Source organism: Sebastes umbrosus, chromosome 1, assembly GCF_015220745.1.
Source record: "Sebastes umbrosus isolate fSebUmb1 chromosome 1, fSebUmb1.pri, whole genome shotgun sequence".
NCBI lineage: Eukaryota > Metazoa > Chordata > Actinopteri > Perciformes > Sebastidae > Sebastes > Sebastes umbrosus.
This window is the reverse complement of record NC_051269.1, coordinates 11,508,212-11,527,955: the sequence shown is the minus strand read 5'-3', so window position 1 is coordinate 11,527,955 and position 19,744 is coordinate 11,508,212. Positions and strand designations below refer to the sequence as shown.

Here is a 19,744-nt window from a genome sequence, read left to right as displayed (position 1 = left end):
TGGACAGAATTAATATCACAATATTTATTAGATTAGAGCATCATTCCTAATGATGCCACACTATTTATTAAATATTCAAAATATGAAGTTAAACAAATGTTTATCCCTTTTGGGTTAAACTATTTGTTTTATTGCTCTACTCAAACATTATCCTGCAGGGTGGCAAATAAATAGATTAGCTGTTTTAAAAGGTCCAAAAATAATGAAGCATGCCCATAGCATTTATCCTGTGGCCAAGGTAATGTCTTCAACCTGCATATTTTGGCCGACTGGCCAAAACCCAGAGATATTAAAAATCCTCAAATTTGAAAAGCTGGAACCAACAAAAAGAAAAATCTTGATAAGTAAGGGATAATGCACAGCAAGTCGGTTATTGTTGTGAAATAAACCCAACAAGGCAATGCCGTGGACCCCGACACGAAGCTCTGAAGGCGTTTATTTCAGAACAATGACCCGTTAGCTGTTCATTATCCTGCTTATTACACGGCTACTTACTTAAAAAATCAATAATTTGACACAAAAACGGTCCGCCAGAGTCCCGACTTCAGAGCTGCGCCCATAGCAACGGTCTGTTATACATAGCAACGGTCTGCTTTAAAGAAATTCAACAAAGTCATGTAATAAATTACTTCAATCATTAATTAAAATTTGTTGTCAATTAATTTTCCGTCAGTCGACTAAATCAGTTGGACAACAAATCATTACAGCACTAATGTACAAGAAACAATATCCTGGAACAAAAAAAGTTCTCAAGTATTTAAGATCTGGGACAGATTTGTTTAAAACTGAAGATATCTCTCCATCTATGAGAATGTAGTCATAATATGAAGAAAGATGGTAGTTGTTATTTCTGAATTATCACCCAGCTGTAGCTGTCTCACAAATCGACTGTAATAAAATCAAAAGGACCGGTTGAGAAACCATGACATGCACATAAAAAAAGATGGTCATCGGTCTAGGTGTGTGATATCGCAGTGGGAATGGGGACAGATGGCGCAGCAGCATATAACTCGTGGTCTCATCCTTCTCAGCTGAGCAGCCTTGATTGGTAATGTGCAGGGAGGGGAGCAATGTGCTGGAAGGTAGACTTCTGTTTTTCAATTTATTTCCTGAATATAGATATATTTAAACTGAATACGGTGCAGTATAAATTCTTTCTGGGGGAGTATCTTTGTGTTTGTTTGTGTATATGTGTGTGTGTGTGTGTGCGTGCGTATGGCCTGTTTAAGAAGCCTGCATTTGTTTGCTGGCTGTGTCTGGGGCCCAAGGTGGAGCTCTTTCTGTCAGATGAGTGAAGCTCTGCAGAGGCAGCCACTGGGAGTTCTGTTTCATCTCCTCTCATACTGCTCTGGAGCAGACATGCAAATCTGCTGTAATGAGCGCAGCCTGTGTGGTGGGGCTGGTGGTATCCGGGGGGGTGGGGCGAGGAGAGGAGGGGGGGATGAACTCTGGAATTTAAGGTGGGGGGGGGGAAGGTGAGACGCCGACAGCCGAGCCAGATAGCAGAGCAGGGAAATTTAAGGGGTTTAGGAGAGGGTTATGTCAGGAGCGCTGAAAGTGACAGGAAGTCTTCCCTCTCAAATCAAACATTCATTAGCCCGCTGTGGCTGCTCTCTTCCCTTCGCTGTTGAAACATCGAGGTAAAGATGCAAATGGTGCCACGTTAATTAGCCTTATCTTTTACACCAGCAAGACGTGGTGTGAAAAAAACACTGCGCAGCATCATCATCACTGTTAGCAAATGTAATGAGGCTTTTGTGTGAATTCTGCTGGAAGTTTAGCATCCTGAAATGCTTGTTGTTGATGTAATTCTCAGGTTTGTGAATGTTTCACAGCTTTCTACAAAGAGGTAACATATTAACTTACATGGTAATTAAACATTGTGAGTGACAGTATCTCTTAAGAAGAATCAAGATACAATCGCATGACTGAAAGAACAAGTTGATTCAGTTTTCCCGTCCATAAACGGGTACTACATCTAATGATTCATGCAGATAAATACATTTGCTGTGGGTGCTTTGACTGACGTGCAGCAGGAATATTTCACCTGCCATCCACGCTGCAGTCTGTGAAGTGTGTCATAAACCCCATTAGTCTGTGCTGGGCTGTCCAATAGCTGTGCCAATGTGATTTTATTCACTCATAAAGAATTAAATCCCCAGTCAATGTTGGGATGCTTTGGCCTCCGTCTCCATCCAATAATGTAAAGCACTCAAGACTTTTGATGAGCTCTGCAGATCGATCGGAGGTTAACAGCCACTTCACATAAGCTGAGACCTACAATATGTCATGGGGTCTTTAAATCTTGATAACTATTCAGGGGGCATAGCAGTTTTCTTTGCCCAAAAAGACACAATCTATACACTCCAGGATCTAAAAGTCAGGAAATAAAGCATTTTCCACCATAAGAACCATGAAGATTAAGCAAGTTCACTGATAATGGATTAACAATCAGAGTGGTTGTGTTTTTTTGTAATGCACGTTTTTGTGACATATATTGGAAGGAGATGCACAGAGGTGGAAAAAGAAAATACCAGAAAGGGAAGGCATCCATCTCCAAAATAGAGAGGATTTACTGAGTTCTGGGGATTTTTCCCACACAACTCCATTGAAACAATTACAGTTAAGTTTCAGTTTAATTTCTCTGACTTTCTGTCCATCTTTAATCCTAATATTGAGGACTTCCTCCCATTCATTTAAATGTGGGTGGTGCGTTTAGGCTGCGGTAGTGGGGACTGCAGGAAATGCTAGAAAAAAAAAAGCAGCAGCAAAAAGTTGAAACAGAATCAACTTTTGGAGAAACGCAACCCGACGTCACACTGTGGTGGCCAATCGTGTAACCGCCGATCAGACAGGAAATACGCCCACGGGAAGAAGAGCAGCATGAATGACCAAAACACAATGAAGTGTAATATTATGCTTCACGTGTAGTCACTCAATTTGGCCTGTGCACCAGTTTAAAACCCAACGTTTGGATAGGCCTCGCATCCTGGTTAGTTATCGGAAGTAAATGTGTTCTTTTTAATCTGTCGATGCAGACAGACAATCCCCGGCGGGCATACTAGCAGCATGGCGTCACATAAATGGGCCATTTAAGTGACACTCCCACACCGACACACAACCCTGCGCTAATTGCTGCAACGCCTGATTTGGTGTGAATGCAGTCTAAGTGACAACCAGTGCTTTAACGCTGTCTGAATGAATGCTGTACACAGTTGTATTCTGAGGCTTGTGCTAGACTGGAAAAGCATATCCAGAACTGCAAACTGACTCCATGCTTAACCACTAGAGAGTAGTACCTTGGGAGCAGAGACTTGGGGGAACTCAGGAAGAGAAGTTGGACCAGGAATTTGACATTAACTGACATGACCAGTGTTAAAAGCAAGCTATTTCACAAGTTGGGAGTGAGCTGTTGACCCATCAATATGATGCTAGAGAGCAGAATAAAATGTCAACAGCCCACACAGCTTCTTCACCTTCCTCCTTTGAAAGTTCCTCATCGGAAACACCACAGCCAATTTCACAACAGCACTACAGTATCTCCCTCTGCTCTGGCTGACAACACGCTCAGATTGCTGCATGACTGCTTCTTCACATTGAGGGAGTTCCTGTGTGTCTGACGTGCCAGGCTATCAGAGGGTGCACTGGGTGGGGACGTCATCGGGAGTTCCTCAGGGTGTCTGAGGCCTTTATTTGTCACTGACTGACTAACAGGTTAACTATTAATCACCCTCAGCGGAAATCAGTGCCAAGAGGTTATCTGACATTAAGGTTTAATCTTGTTGTTTAAAAATAAATTGACCAATAGTAATCGTATAATTTGGGCTGAACTTGCTGTGTGACATTTGTAGTTTCAAATGCTAGATTTAGTGCAGTTCAGTGTTAAGGGTGAGCCAGTTATTCATTTATTCATTTTCTTCACTATTTTTTTTTGTTTAGTGTTTAGCATGTTGTATCCCAATGCATGTCATTTGAGACGATGCGGTGCATTTATGTGCCGGTAGGAAAGTTGGCTGCTGAACAACCATCTTTTTTTTGTAACACAAGAAGCTACTAAATTCACATGATCTTTTTCATGATGTCCATGTTTTACAATGAATGCAATTTCATTTTATTTAAGCGTCATGCCATCTCATAGCGCATCCCTGATGGGATTATGATACACCTTTACAAAGCAACAATAATGCACCCCTTTCCTTTGTACAAAGATAAGTTGTATTTAATAAATGTCCGACTGTTTTGCTTTTTGACAAGTGCAAAATAAGTGTTAAAATCTGTTGGAGCTGCAATAATTAGTTGATTAATCAATTGGTTGACAGAAAAATTAATCAGGAACTACTTATATAATAATTTAGCAAAAATGTCAAACATCTCCTCTCTAGTACACTTCCCGAGCCTCCGGCTACGACTACTTCACTCAGAGTAGCTGTCAATCATGACGTCTCACCCCCTTTTTATAGCATCAAATAACTACTTAAAACCAAATTTAAAACCAACACTTGGACAAACATTAGCATGATAAGAACTACCTAAAATGACAGAAACCATCTTTGGGAAAAATGTATTTGGCGTGCACTTTGACTTTTTAGTTTGGTCCATGTCCCATCCGCTAACATGGAGGAGGCAGGCTTTATGACCTATACTGCAGCCAATCACCAGGGGGCGATCCAGATGTTTTGGCTTCACTTTTGGGGAGCTGTCGTGTCTTCTAGCTTTATAATACAGTTAATGGTTTGGACCATTGGTTAAATTGAACAAGATTTTGGATGACACTGCCTTTTGGCAGGAAATTATAAGAGGGGTTTATCACTTTTCTTATGTGATGTTCTTATTTCCCATCAAACCTCTATTCCATAGCATTGTTGTCATTGCCTGTGAACATAAAAATCTAATTTTTCTCAGTTTTCAAAGTTATTTTTGAAAATGTAACCAAACTTCAGAAAGGATGTTTATTTCAAGGCTATATATTGTTGTAATGGACATTAGTCATATTTTTGCCTTGTCTTGGCCTCTCCACTAAATCACACTGCCTGTTGTTAGCTAATTTGTGATTTGTGCCCAAATAATGCCAGTAGCAAATCCATAATTTGCCTAAAAGCCTGTCTTCAGAGGCTGAGTGCCACTATGTTTGAGTAACCATTAAACCTCGTCTTGTCAGTTAAGTAGTGGAAGCCAAAACCTCTCGACTCTAGGCCTAACTCACGTGTCTGCTGTTTATTACGCTAAATCCTCAGGTTTTGTGATGACCTGCAGTAGCCTCACAGTGATGAATCCATTTTTTTTGCCAGGAGGTATTTTGACTGCAGAGCTTAAACCAACAATGGCTGCTGCTACCTTCACCCTCCCACCCTCCATCCACACCCAGATAAATAGCAACATTGTCTCCAGGAGACCAAATTAATTGAAATTATCTGGAACGGAGCAGGGTGAAGAGAACAGGTATAGACACCGACAGATGTCAGTCTCACGTGGAAACAAATTCCTGGTCTGTCATATGGCGCTGCAGACGGCCTCAGTCTCATGTTTTACTCCACTGCTCTCTTCTAATCAGCAGTAGACGAAAACCAAGCTGCCCCCAAATTACCAAGGAAGTCATCTGGAGAATGCCCAAGGAATTTATTAGCTTGTATAAACACAGACAATTCCTGGTGTGACGTAAGACGGCGCTGGTTGAATTCAACAGCTGATTGGAGTGCGTTCATACTGTATTCTGCAACACTGCTGCTTACACTGTTTCTATAGTTACCTGCACGTCTCTTGATGTATTTTGATCAAGCAGATGATTGATCATTTCATTTGGGCTACATCCAACTTGGCTTTGTGTTAGTATCTACACATGGGCTGTAGATACAGTATGTGTGTGACCTGCGCATTGTGCTTTATAGAGTGTGTTTGGCTATAAGTGGTTATAATGTTGTAGTAAAGCAGACGATGGAGCACCAAGAAAATATGAAACTATTGACCTGTGACTTCTAATCCCTCTAATAGCACGTGGTGTTGTGCAACTTCCAATGCAGGCTACATTATCACTCAAGGGGAAAGGGCATGTATTTATGGCAGGTGGCCGCCCCTCAGCAATATGCCACCTTTATCATAAATTGCTATTTCCTGTGAAGCATTTGCATTCAGTAGACTTGTTGAAGCCTTACATTTCACGTACAGGTTCACTCATGTAGCTAAGTGTTTGTGTTACATGTTAAAAGCCATGTCTCGGTGAGAGTGGGAGAGTATACACGGCGCTGCATGTTATCAGCGGGCTGTATTATTATCTGCAGGTACAGTGCGACTCCAGGAGCATTTTAAAGAGCCTGTACGGCGGCGCAGTAAACCAGGGAAATGGGACACGAGGAGTCAAAGAGCAGCGCTTCAACAGCTTAATGATGTAGAGGCATCCAGCTCCGTCAGGCAGTAAACTCTTTAATATGCTGTTAATTATTTCTGAGAGATTGAATATTGATTAAAAAGCAAAATGGTTTTAATTATAACTCCAGTGCCATTCTCAACGAAGACGATTTTCGGCTTTACGTGAGACAAACATCTGACAAATCTACCGAACCTCAAGCTATTTCAACTCCGTTTGAATTTTGTTTTTTACTTTGTACTTCTCTGGGTTTGAAAGTGAGCGTTCTGTCTCGATGTAACCTGTGTTACAGCTCCGTCTCTCAACTCCAGCTTCAGAGCTTGCTGATGCTGATCCACTGTCTAAATTTGAAATTCATGACCTGATTCCTGCTCCGTGTAGCACTCAGAACACGCATTGCCCACCCAGGTAATTCCTTTAAATCACGCTCGGGTAATTCTGGCATGGTTTCTTTTGTAACACGTCTATGTTGCACTTGAAAATGAGGCTCATACACGGTTGTTTCTGAGAGGGATGACATGGACACATTTAACAATGCTACATTATGTCTGAGTCACGCTGTATTGTATTAAATATGAGCTATTCAATAGATCTAACAACCTTTTGTAATTCTCATCACATTAGAAATATTTGAACATGCCTGTCACTCAGGGTTCAGATCAAGGCTGTAACTATTATTTCCATTAACGATGAATCTGCCAATTCTCAATTAATCAGTTCATTGTTTACAATGGCATAAAATAATTTAGTTAAACAAGACTCGATCAAAACTGAGTATTTGGCTGGACTGTGTATGGTCAGTCTGTGTATTTGAGGCTAAATTGTTTACAAATAGTCAGTAGTCATGTCTATAATGTGAAATCCAGCGGTACATGTCCACCAGGTTCGACGAGGACACTGGGGGCCGCTGCTCCACCAAAGAACGTATATTGTTGTCAAAAAAACACCGGAGTTTCGTCTCTGTGCTCCTATACTCTTTGGCTCCACTCAACTAGCCGATCACGCGGTGGCATACGCTTTCGTGGAATGCACGTGATTGGTCCCTGGTTTTCTGATTGCCTTTTCAAACAGGAAACAACATGGCGGCCTGCTCGTTATCTTTCCGTCTAAACAGTCCACCAAAATACTACTTCTGAAAACTTTTTTAGCAAGATATAGGCTATGCCACTGCTGAATCACGTTTCATTTTATAACTAGATCGGCCAGCTTGACAGCTTGGTTTCATGAGCGGGACGCGTTGCGCTGGACATTTTGAAAGATCAACGGCCAATGAGGAAACTCTAACACTCGGCCAACACTCGGCCGACCAATCATGTAACTTCATCACTCACTCAGTGACTAACTTTTGCATTTTTGTTTGGTCCAGCCAAAGATGCCTGTCACAATTTCTTAAAAATCAAAGATATTCAGTTTGCTAAAGCAGCATGTCCTCATAAGCCAAAACCAATGAATGTTTGGTGTTTTTGCTAGAATTGATTATCAAAATAGTTGCCAATTAATCTTCTGTCGATTTACTAGATTCTGACTAAATATCTACTAAAGAGATAAATTGTACTCCCAGGTAGACCAATGCTTTCCTGGCTATGAGTTTTCTATGGACAATGGACAGTTTTCTTATCCCAGACAAACAAACCCAAGCTCCCATTACCTCACTGCTCGCCTCAGAGACTGGCTCAATATTTAACATTGACGTTGAAATGGATCTAGAGAATGCAGATGAGGATAGACCCTCAAGATTGACACCAAAACGCTCGGCCTGCCAGTGCCTTAAGTGGTCTATTTGTGATTCAGCAGCAGGATCTCGCTGGCTGCCAGGCTGGCATGGAGTCAACCTCCCAGGGGGAGAGTGTTAATGCGGGCCCCCAGGCCGTGGGACCGGGGTAATTGGGTTCGCATGGTCGGTGTCAGGGCGCCCCTGCCACCTCCAAAACAAAGGCCGCCTCCCAGGCAAGCTGTTAGGGACAGAGAGACCGACCCCTCCTGATCACTGCTCTGATTCACTGCAAGCTTATTCAATTACTGGGATGTTGTATGTGTTTTTTTTGTATTGACCTGCAGATTACACAATGAGGCTGAGGGCCTTTTGCTTGTGTGTGCTGCCTTCATCTGCCTAGATCTCTCCCTGTACCTTTTTATATATACATCCAGCCCACCAAACCAACATTAACATGGAAAGTGGCTGACTGCTGAGAGCATCTCTGTAATATCTAACGCCGCTGCATCTATTCACATTTCTCTCTTGGATCGACTGTGTCAGCATTCAAGGGTCACAAACCCTGTTGCTCGCTTAGTGGCCTCTCCAGACAGCCTGAAGCGGCTCAGTTGATCCACAGCCAACTCCCAGATCTTCCACTTCTCTGATGCTCCGTCCCTCTGCATGCATGGTCTACCTGCCTTTCTTTCTGTATGTCTGCTGCAGCTGGATGCTTTTTTTCTTTTTCTTTACCACATACTTAGAAGACCTCTGTTTGTTTGGCACCGACTAATAAGACAAAGGTGTCTCTATTGCCTTTTTAAGGTTCAGTGGGTTTAAAAGAACTCACGCTTTAGCTTTGCTTTGTTGACAACTCTCTCTCCTCAACGTTTAACTGCCCCACAGCCACAGTTGCGCTCCCGATTGATTGGCAGAATAATTATGGACTTGATTTGTTCAACCATAGGCGAAGTGGGATTGAGGGAGTAGGGGAGCAGAAAGAGCATTTTTCTTTTTTTTTTAGAGTGCAGCAGAGAGGTCTGCTTGCCTGCATCTTTAAAAGCCAACTTTAGCCCACTAATAACACTGGCACATAGATTGCACTGTAAAGCACAGACACTCTTGCATATTCTGTTAGCAGCGAGGAGGCCCCGGTTGGCACCCGGCTCTGCTGTAGGCTGCAATAAGCTGAACAATGTGCTCAGCCGCGTGAGCGGTGAAGCGATAATTGACACATCCTAAAAATGCAAGTAAGGACTGGGTTATTAATGCTTTCTTCCTGGGGGTGGTTTCAGCTGAACCATTAAGCCTTTAATTGAGAAGGAAGACTGACATTAAAAGCTGTTGCCTTGGTATTGCCGTTACCTACTTTTTGTTTTTTAATGAAGATGAGGCTTAGGATAGTTCGCTGCATGATTACAGAGCTCACGTGCACTCACAATACTCAGATGCACTGCTATTTTAGTTCGAGAGATATCAAAAATAACTCCTTAAGTCCTTTGCCTCCAGGGCTGGAAAAAGTGAGGAGTCTCCCTTTGACTGAAGGGCAGGTGAGCAGAGTTCCCACCCCTCCCTGTTTATCCCCCTTGCAATCGCTAGGAAAACAAGGGCTTCTCCCACGCTGGATATAAAGCCGTTGATATGGAAGGTATGACCCGGGTTTCGGTCGAGAGTGAAGATGCCAAAGGCTTGTTACCAGGTTACATCACTGTTGTTGTTGTGAGTGCATGTGCCAAATCTTCAGGCATAACAGAGGGAGCACGCTTAGCGATTCCCCTCCCATTTGCCAAGTTACCATCACACTACAGGAAGATTCTTGTCATAATAAGCTCTCTCTCTGTGTCTCTCTCTCTCCACACACACCAAAGTCTTGCCAGCATTTAACAATCAGTGGTGTAAATATTTATTGTGGTCTGTTTGAATTCTAGTGACATTGTTTTTAATGCAGCATTCATCACGTCTACTGTTCTGAGGTAGCATATACTATATGGCCGTACAGCCAGCCATAGCAGGCCTTAATGGTTGTGTCTGTGTAGCTGAGCAGGCACATGCTGTTGGAGTGTTACCCGTGATGGATGCATGACTGCTGTAAAAGGGGATTAATCGCGGAAATTGCAGATAAGTGCAGGAGAGCACTGGTCTGGTACCTATCAACAGTCTTGTGTCTGCAAGTGGGAGCGAGAATGTGAGCTGAATAGCCTACTCTTTTCTCAGAGAGGAAATGATGACAGTAATGCACAGGTATTTGAAGGGAAGTTGTTCTATGTAAGCGGCTAGGGGTTCTAGGTAGAGAATAAAATAGGCTAGCTGTGGTTGAGTGTTATATAATAGTTTAAATGCATTTTTGTCTATTTGTGTGTAAGTCTGGGAAATGGCAAATCACAACCTACATAGGAAATTAGGATAAAAAGTACTAATGCTTTTATTAAATGTTGAATCTTTGGAAGGAATAGAAATATACAATTTGGGTCATTGCACCAACCAACCACAGAGAAATTGCTACAGAACGTTACTCCCACTACAACCAACCACAAATTGTCTTTTTTACATTTCTGTTCGGATTAAACAGGCTTGAAGTGGTTAGTAGGCAGACTTTTTTTTTTTTTTTTACTTTTGAGAGAGCCAGGCTTGCTGTTTCTAATAGAGTGCTGTAGGAATGAGTCCTAAACCCCAGAAATGAGTTAACATTTTTGCATTTCCGGTTCCCTCATCTGGAACATCAATGGTTGTTTGAATGGGTTTTTAGTTAGTTGCCTGAAATAAGGGCCGTTGTTAACACAAGCTGAAGAGATGGTAGTGTTTTGTTCTATAATATAAAATACGTTAGAGTACCCCACTTGTGAATTTTGAAGCTGTTACATGTCATAAAAAGGCGATTGCTAACAAGTGGCTAAATAAGACTACGGAGGTTGTTGGGGACGTTAAACGTCATCACGCCGAACACATCAAGCTTAGTGCTTCATGTGTGAAGATTATCTTGCTGAACAAAACTTATCGATCTTCTCATTACTCGGAAAGAAAGCCAATTACTGTATTTCCCGAAATATTGAACTATACCTTTAATTTTACAGGATTTCTGTAATCTGTTTATCTCAAAGAGAGTTAAACTTGCAGTTTTAGTCATGTATTAGCATACTTCCACTGAAGAGGAGGGGGGAATTATGGTTGAGAGTACAGGTAACCACTAATATCTGTTGAGGAGAAAAGCTTTTGTGTTGTCCTCAGTGATTGCTGTAGTGATCACAGGCACAGCAACTAATGTCTCATTTCACAGGTCGAACAGGGTCAGACCTGCGTAAAACACTTGTCATGCGCAGGGTCATGGACTCAAATCATATAAGTCATGTTGAGTCATCCACACCAGTGAAAAACATAGATTTTTTTTCCCCCCAAATATCCATTTTCACACCTGAGTTTGTTCCTTCCTGTGTTTGCTAGCAGTTGGTTTCATCTCTCCATATTCTGATCCTAAACACACTCGTCTTACAGGTAAACTGATTTGTGTTTGGTTAGTCAAACACAGTACAAATTAATTTCGTCAGGTTTATTGACCTTACATTACTAAACAGAAATGGCTGATGGATGAAAACATTAAGTGTGCATGCTGTCTGTTTGGGTTAGGCTTCTTATCCTTGACTAACATTTCCTGTGGGGTGTCTTGTCATGTCTTTAAATACTGCTCCCTACTGGGAATGCATTGCAACCTGATTTTTTTTCTATTCTTCTTATTCACCTTTTAGTTTGACATACTTCCCTTTAGTGTGCCTCCTACTTCTGCTTCAGTCAGTAGTTCCCTCTGTTTTGTAGGATGTTGTGAACTAGAGAAAGGGTGTTAGTTAGTTTCATTCATTAGAGTGGAGATTGTGTGTGACAAGTGTCGTCTTACTATAGTATATTGTATATTTTGCGGGTAGTTTATCTCAAATCTTGAAACCAGTGGTTTGAAATTGTTGCTGGGTTTCTAATATTTCTAGTCATTTTAGCTCACCAGAGGTGTGAAGTGGTAACTGTTTCACATTGATTTTGACATCCTGGATCTCAGAGCTTCACAACAGAGAAATAATATGCACTATAACATAATTTTGATGAAAGCAAAATTATTTACGAAGATGGATTACCTACCTTAGCAGGTGTCAGGTATTTGCAAGGTGATTTTCATACCGTACTATAGAATGCAGAAAAAACACATTCAGCAATTTAGACCCACCGAGGTTACGCTTTGGAAAATGCTCCGCAGTATTATAAAAGGTAATGTTACATAATTCTGTTGGGACAGGCCTTATAAATTTGTTTAGGGCATAAATGCTGTGGTATCTTTGTGACATTGGTCAATGGTGTTTACACGTCTATTAGGGGTGTGAATCACCAGAGGCCCCACGATACAATATTATCACGATAGTTAAGTCACAATACGATTTTATTGCGCTTTTAAACATTTTGCGATATGCTGATCATGTATTGTGATAAGATATATTGTGATATATTACGATTTATTACCTTTTTTTCAACTGCGAAACTGTGTTTTATCTAATAAGATACAGTTTTCATTTTGTTAATCTCAGAGTTTTCATTCACATATCTTGACGTCAGCGGTCAAGGGACCCCTTTGAAAATGGTCATGCTAGCTTTTCCTCGCCAAAATTTAGCATAACTTTGGAGCATTATTTTGCGTTCATCCTGACAAGCTAACATGACATGGCTGGTACCAATCCTTAGGTTTTCTAATTTCATGTGATACCATTATCTTCACGACTGAGCTGAGCTAGCTACAAACTATGAAAGACGGATTATAAAAAAGTTAATAGTTTAAATAATAAAAGATTGTTACTCTGATTAAGACATCTGTGTATTGATATATATTGCCACACAAAATATTGCAATACTATGCTGTATACATTTTTTTCCCCCACCCCTAATGGCTATACAAATAAACACAAGAACAAACAAACACAGAGAGAGTATTTGCAGCACAAATACTGCTAATAGCGCATACATATCCTGAGTCCACTCAGAGAACACTTTTGCAGCAGGAAACAGAAAATTTCTGTAATATGGGAACATAAAATCCATTTAAACATAAATCAGTGGAAGTCAGTAAAAAGTGAAAACACTACACCGTAAATCTGTTGCAATAACCGTGTTGTATTTACCATAAAGCACCAGACTGTAATCATGCAGATGACACATTAGGTGCTCATCTTTGATTAAATTACCTTAATTAAACCAGCTCTTCAGACTGGTCCTAGAAGGATGAGAAGGCTTCAGATCACTCCTTTTTCCCACAGTCTGATTGAAGCAGCCTAATATAGTCAGTGGCCTACAAATAGCATGCCACACCTGCGTACTATGTTTAGCAAAACCACAGATCTATATTTGGTTGCTGCTGGACAATAATATACAATGAAATGATCATTAAAATGTGCAACAGTATAATTACCATCAGTTTCAGGTTGCAAGTTGTAAAACTGGTAACGTCCCATTCCTAGCTGTAGGGAAAGATACTGATATGTGATCCTTGAAAATAACGTAGCATTTACCTAGAAGTGGACACAGCTGACAACAACATCTAGTGTCACTGTTATTGCTAAGAAAAAGGGGCTCACCTCACAAAATAATACAACATCCCATGTGGGTTAAGGCTGTGTATTGGCAGGAATCTGGCGATATGATACGTATCATGATTCAGGAGTAATGATTCAATATACTGCGATACTGTAAGCAAGGCGATGTATTGCAATTTTTTCAAATCTAATTTAAGGAAAACTGTCATAGTATAAAGACACACCAGTATGTATAAAATCTGTGTAAAAAAAGTAACTATGTGAAATGGCTACTATGGGGACTAACATCCTTACACATAAATACAATTGGACTCATTGGATCCACAAGACTCTCAGCTTTCCAGTCGTACCCAATTTATGTAATTCCAAGACTGCTGAAGGACCCCAGTATGCAGAAATATTCAAATATGCCATTTTTAGAAAAGGTGTGGAACTGCATGCAAAAAAATCTGTATGGTTTTTGTCTAAAACTGCATGTGATTATCATAAAGTGGGCATGTCTGTAAAGGGGAGACTCGTGGGTACCCATAGAACCCATTTTCATTCACATATCTTGAGGTCAGAGGTCAAGGGACCCCTTTGAAAATGGCGATGCCAGTTTTTCCTCGCCAAAATTTAGTGTAACTTTGGAGCGTTATTTATCCTCCTTCTTGACAAGCTAGAATGACGCCTATGGATTCTTTAGCTTTAAAATGTGTATCAAGAGTATCGATATTTTCTTACACTCTTAATGTGGATGCTTCACGCTGCTGTATTTATTTACAATATTTATGTGTAAAAATATGTGTAAAAAATATAGATTAAGTTCAAGTAATTAAGATGTTACAATGGGATGATTTCAGTAAAACTACCCACATTCATGAAACATCTACACTTTATGCATTAGATTTAAATTAAAGTAGATGGTTATTGTCATGATATCAAATGTTGAAGACAGCTAAGTGCCATTCATTGTAGTAATATCACACTTGAAATATTAATTTCATCCTGGGCCATGCATTGTTAAGGGTACTAAAACTTTTAAGTGGTTGCTAAGTACAGACATGAATTTTGCAACAGTGGAGATGGGGAACAGTACTGATTTTTATGACGCAGATGCTGACTTATCATCTCAGTACGTACTTGCCATGATGAAGTTGACGTAATCTGCTGTGTTGTGTTGAGTAATCCCTGGTTGTTACTCAGCTTGTTGCCTCATTGGAGATCCTTGAATAAAAGAGGGCCTGGCACATGTATAATAACCATGCTGTCAGTTTGATTGAGCCACTCCAGACTTAGTAGCTGAGACACAAAACACAATCGCTGATTTGCTGTCAGTGCTCTGTTGGCAGCAGCAACGTTGATAAGTCCTGTCAAGAACTTGGTAAATTAAGATGTTTCAAAAACGCTTTCAGTTTCTCATTCAGAACTAAATCTGCCATTAATCCCTGGAGGATAAAGAAACTTTGAGTGTTGAATAGAGAATGAATTTGGCCATATATTTCTCTCTCTCTCTCAGCCCTCAAATACTCTCAGTGCTCCATTCTAAAAACAAATTAAAGTCGAGAGACAGAAAGAAGTGTTCTTTTTTTGGCGGTGACAGTGACGGAGCCCCATTTTCCTAGAGCCAGATCAAAGTGGCTCTGTGTGTGTGTGTGTGTGGGAGATCGCAGTCTGTTCCCTTGGGCTCGTAATCATAGCGCCTGAACTCTCGGACCTCGTCGATGCGGACTCTGTTGCCACTTTCTGCTCTCTGCCAGACCTGATGCCAGCATCGTCGTGCCCTTCACACCCTCCCCTACTGCTTCATCTCCCCTGGCTTTTCTTCTCATCCTTCCCGCCTCCCCAGTCAGTACTCCTCTGCTTACCCCCAGACCCGTGGGTGAACATACTCAGACAGTCATCCCTGACGTGGCAGCAGGCTGGGGCTTGTCCCTGCTCTGACTGTCCCGCTGCCTGGCAGGGTAATGAAGGCAGCAGGGGGGCCGCCTTACTGCCTGCCTGTGATGCGCTTCATCATCCCTGCCTCAGCCCAAGGTTCTCTAATTAAGACACCGACTTGGCCCTGCAGATTATGTAGCAGCTGGATCATTAGCGTAGAGGGTCAAATGGCATACGTCTCTGTGTAGCAGGCGGAGCGCCTTTCATCAACCCCTGTCTGTGTCAGCTCACCTCTTGTGGCCACCAGAAGGCCCTGCCTTCTCCTTCTCCTTCTCCTTCTCCTTCTCCTTCTCCTTCTCCTTCTTCTTCTTCTTCTTCTTCTTCTTCTTCTTCTTCTTCTCCTTCTTCTTCTTCTTCTTCTTCTTCTTCTTCTTCTTCTTCTTCTTCTTCTTCTTCTTCTTCTTCTTCTTCTTCTTCTTCTTCTTCTTCTTCTTCTTCTTCTTCTTCTTCTTCTTCTTCTTCTTCTTCTTCTTCTTCTTCTTCTTCTTCTTCTTCTTCTTCTTCTTCTCCTCCTCCTCCTCCTCCTCCTCCTCCTCCTCCTCCTCCTCCTCCTCCTCCTATACCCCCGTTCATACTGAGCGTTGAACGTTTACATCAAGAGCACCAAGAATTAACTTATACAGATCCTCATACTGAGCTGCCGGTTCATCAGGTACACCTAGCTAAATGTAATCGGATGAGTGATGATTTAAATCAAATTTGCAGTGCGGTTAAATTGAATTGTATTATAGGGCTACAACTAATTATCATTTTCAGTATTGATTAAACTGCCATTTTTTTCTGAACTAATTATCATTTAGTCTAAGTTTAGGTTATGTCTTCAAATGTCTTGTGTAGGACTGTCAACAAATATTTTTGCTTGAAGCAATTCTTCAAGTATCAAAGTGGTTATGAATTAATTTTGTCTTGGTCAATTAAAGGAGAAGTGTGTAGGATTTGGCGGCATCTAGTGGTGAGGTTGCAGATTGCAACCAACTGAAACTTCTCCCGTGTGTCAACTAGGTGTTGTGTTTTCGTGTGTCAACGAAAACACAACAATTCTTATTTTTAGGTTATTATATACTAAAGAAAACGTACTTATAAATATTATATTCTATTTCTGCCAATAGATCCCCCTAAATGCTGCACACTGTGCCTTTTAATCGTATTAAACGTATTGATTGTTTAGCATTATATTAAAGCTGTTGGGAGCTCAACAGGTTGTTGTTGTTGTGATGGTATGACATTGACTTAAGGTCTGTACTGGAGGCCCAATGAGATGGATGCAGCTTGATTTTATAGGTATACCCTCTCTAATAATGTAGGTCAGACCTTTGGGTGGTGCTGCAGATATTCAAATGGATGATAATATAAAAATACATTTGAAATTTGTGTAACATTTCAATAGGCCGGCATTCAAAGAGGAAAATTACAGCCTGTGAGTCACCTTTATTTCAGTTACAGGGTGGAGATATTTGGTGTATGATCTGTTTGTCTTTTCAGTGATGAGGAACTGTTCTAAACCATTAGGTTGACTCACCTGTCAGTAGTCAGTCAGTTAGTTTGCTCATCTATCAGTCTGCTCAGGACTGCAGAGGTTGGGGGAGTTACCTCAAAGCCTTTGGAGTTTTCATCCAGGCCTCCAACCTGTGAGCAAACATGATGCAACTGTTAATGAAGGAGCAATAAAAAAAGCACTGTAAATCACCAGCTCTTTTCAAAGTCAAACCCAAAATCTGTCTTTGAGTATCAAAAGGATTTGATAGGTGGCCATTAAACATTTGTTGTGTTCTTCTCATTGAATTAGATCAGTTGTGGGCAGCTTGATTTCAGTCAGTTACAACACATTTTAAAGGGGACAAGTTTTCATGGTGGAAATAGACAATAAAAACATCCATAAAAATGTGTCAAACTAAATATGGCTAAATACGCTGCTTTCATGTTGTGCTATCTCAAAGCTTTGAAGTAGGGCTGGGAGATATGAGCAAAATCTTCTATCCCGATAAAGATGATTTCATATTTTGATAACAATATATGTCGCGATAAAGCATGTTTTTTAGTAGCTCAATAAATAAATAGTCTATATGAAATAACCACATGGTAAAGCCTGTTTTTGTATATTCCTGTGTGCATTTAAAATTATTGACAAATGAAAAGTACTGAGTATTTTCAAATTTTCTCAAGAACTTTAGTGCAAAATGAACATTATCAATTGAAGTGAAATTACAGAGATTAAATAAATACATATTTCTAGCTATACACTGACTATGTTTACATGCATTCACCCAAATACAGAGTAATCAGATTAAGACAATAGTTTAATTAAACTGAGTTTAATCAGAATTTCAGTAAAATATTAGTTAGTATGTTCTTGTTATTATCAATTTAGACAACATAATTGTGTATCACAATATCTCCATGTATGATTTCACCACGATACGATTCCATTGAGAGACGATTTAATTATGATATTGAATCATCGCCCAGCCCTACTACGAAGCTCAGCCAGAAGTATCATGTTTGGCCATAGTTTGGTGAAAATAAGACCGTTTTAAACATGCTGATCACACAGATGGACAGCACAGGATTGGATTATGCTCGAGCATTGGTTTAAGAAGCTTATTCAGACCTTCGGTAATGCTTCTTTTTCAATAAAATCATAATTACTGACACGAGTTCAAGGTGACCACGGCTGCTTTTCTTCCATCACAGCCACCTTTCAATGTTGATTCTCAAAGGATACATTTCATGGAGGAGCATAACTTCAAAAAATAAAGACAGGAAATCAAATAAATAAAAACGTAAAAGAATTTTGCTCAGAAAAACTTACATTAGAAACTTTACAGTGCCTGATGAAACCCAACACTGATTATAAGGGAAGATTAAGACTTCACTTCAGTAATGATCTCCCCCAACTGGATTTGGCTTTTTACTTCTCCGAGTTCTGTTTGGATGTATGAAAACGCCTTCATCATCTGGCTCTGGCTGTATACACTGATAGCGGATATTGAATTGGCTGCTGAGCACCAGCTAACCCCCCGCTGTGATAGATCAATTGAAAGGGACAACCACAAACCGCTCGTGACCAACTACCGCCGAAGCAGTTTGCCCAATTTAGGAATTTCTTACTATTCCTGCTGCATTTCATATCGACGGCAGATGCCCATGAAATATATATATTTTTTTAATTCCTCACCACCTTTTCGACTCGCTAATGAAGTAAGATAGATATGAAACACATTTTAGGTGTAAATATATTAAAATATGTTCAAACCTTTTTGAAAAAGCAACTTATTTTGATTATAATCATGAAAAGAACAACACCATTTGGAGTCAATGTCTTTTTAAACAATTATATTTAGCAAAAATGTTTAAGTTCGCAAAGCATTTGAACAACAGTTTGAAAGATTGGATTGAATGGTAATAATTGGGTATGATTCCTTGTTGCGCACAAATACTATTTTTGAAAGATACGGTATTTGACCTATTGAGTGCCGTCAGGACTATTTATTCCCAGCCTGACAGCCTGAGTACACACTCAAACACACACACTTGTGCGAGCATGCTTAGTCAAGAGAAAAATCCCACAACTCGGTGAGGATTTCTCATTCTCCCGCCTGTTCTCTTTTTCCCCCCTCAGCCAGATTGCAGTGTCATCCTGGTTTTTTTTCTTTCCCACAGATCCCCGCGTTCACCTACGTTTGTAACTTTAGGCCTTTCTACTCTGACCCTCTATTTTAAGACAGGGAGGGCAGTGTGCCGAGAGGGACAGAGAGAGGCAGACTGTTGTGGGCTGCGCTCTGCACAGCACGGTCGCCCGGCACGCACAGGGCCGAGGACGGTTTGCAAGACGACACTGGCTGGCTTGTTTACGGCAGAGGCTCCGTTTGGGGGAGGAAGAGGAGGAGGCAGGCGAGCTGGCAGGCAGGGAAGAAAGGAGAGGGGGTTTACTACCCTCAAGAGAGTCGGAATTCCTCCTGAGCCATTCCCCCATTTGGCTGGCAGTTGTGAAAACAATTGCCTGGCATTTACTCTCTCTCTGTGCAGATGGAGTCCCAGCTATGAGTCAGCTTTGAGAGCAGCAAGTGGTGGAGAAAGTGGTGGGCTTGTGATCTGCTGCACAGCGAATATAAGCATACTTTACAGAAACGCTTGGTTTTTGATGTTGGCCAAACTGTTCAGAGTTGCTTCCTCGCTTGCATTTCTTTTTTGTTCTCGGCAGATAAGCAT

At 40.9% G+C, this 19,744-nt stretch overlaps 1 protein-coding gene across 2 annotated transcripts in view; it reads left to right on the top strand.

Annotated features, from left to right (window-relative positions):
- The window catches only part of foxj3 (forkhead box J3), an 87,044-nt gene that overhangs the window by 15,323 nt on the left and 51,977 nt on the right, over positions 1-19,744 (top strand). The gene's annotated exons all lie outside the window — the stretch shown is intronic.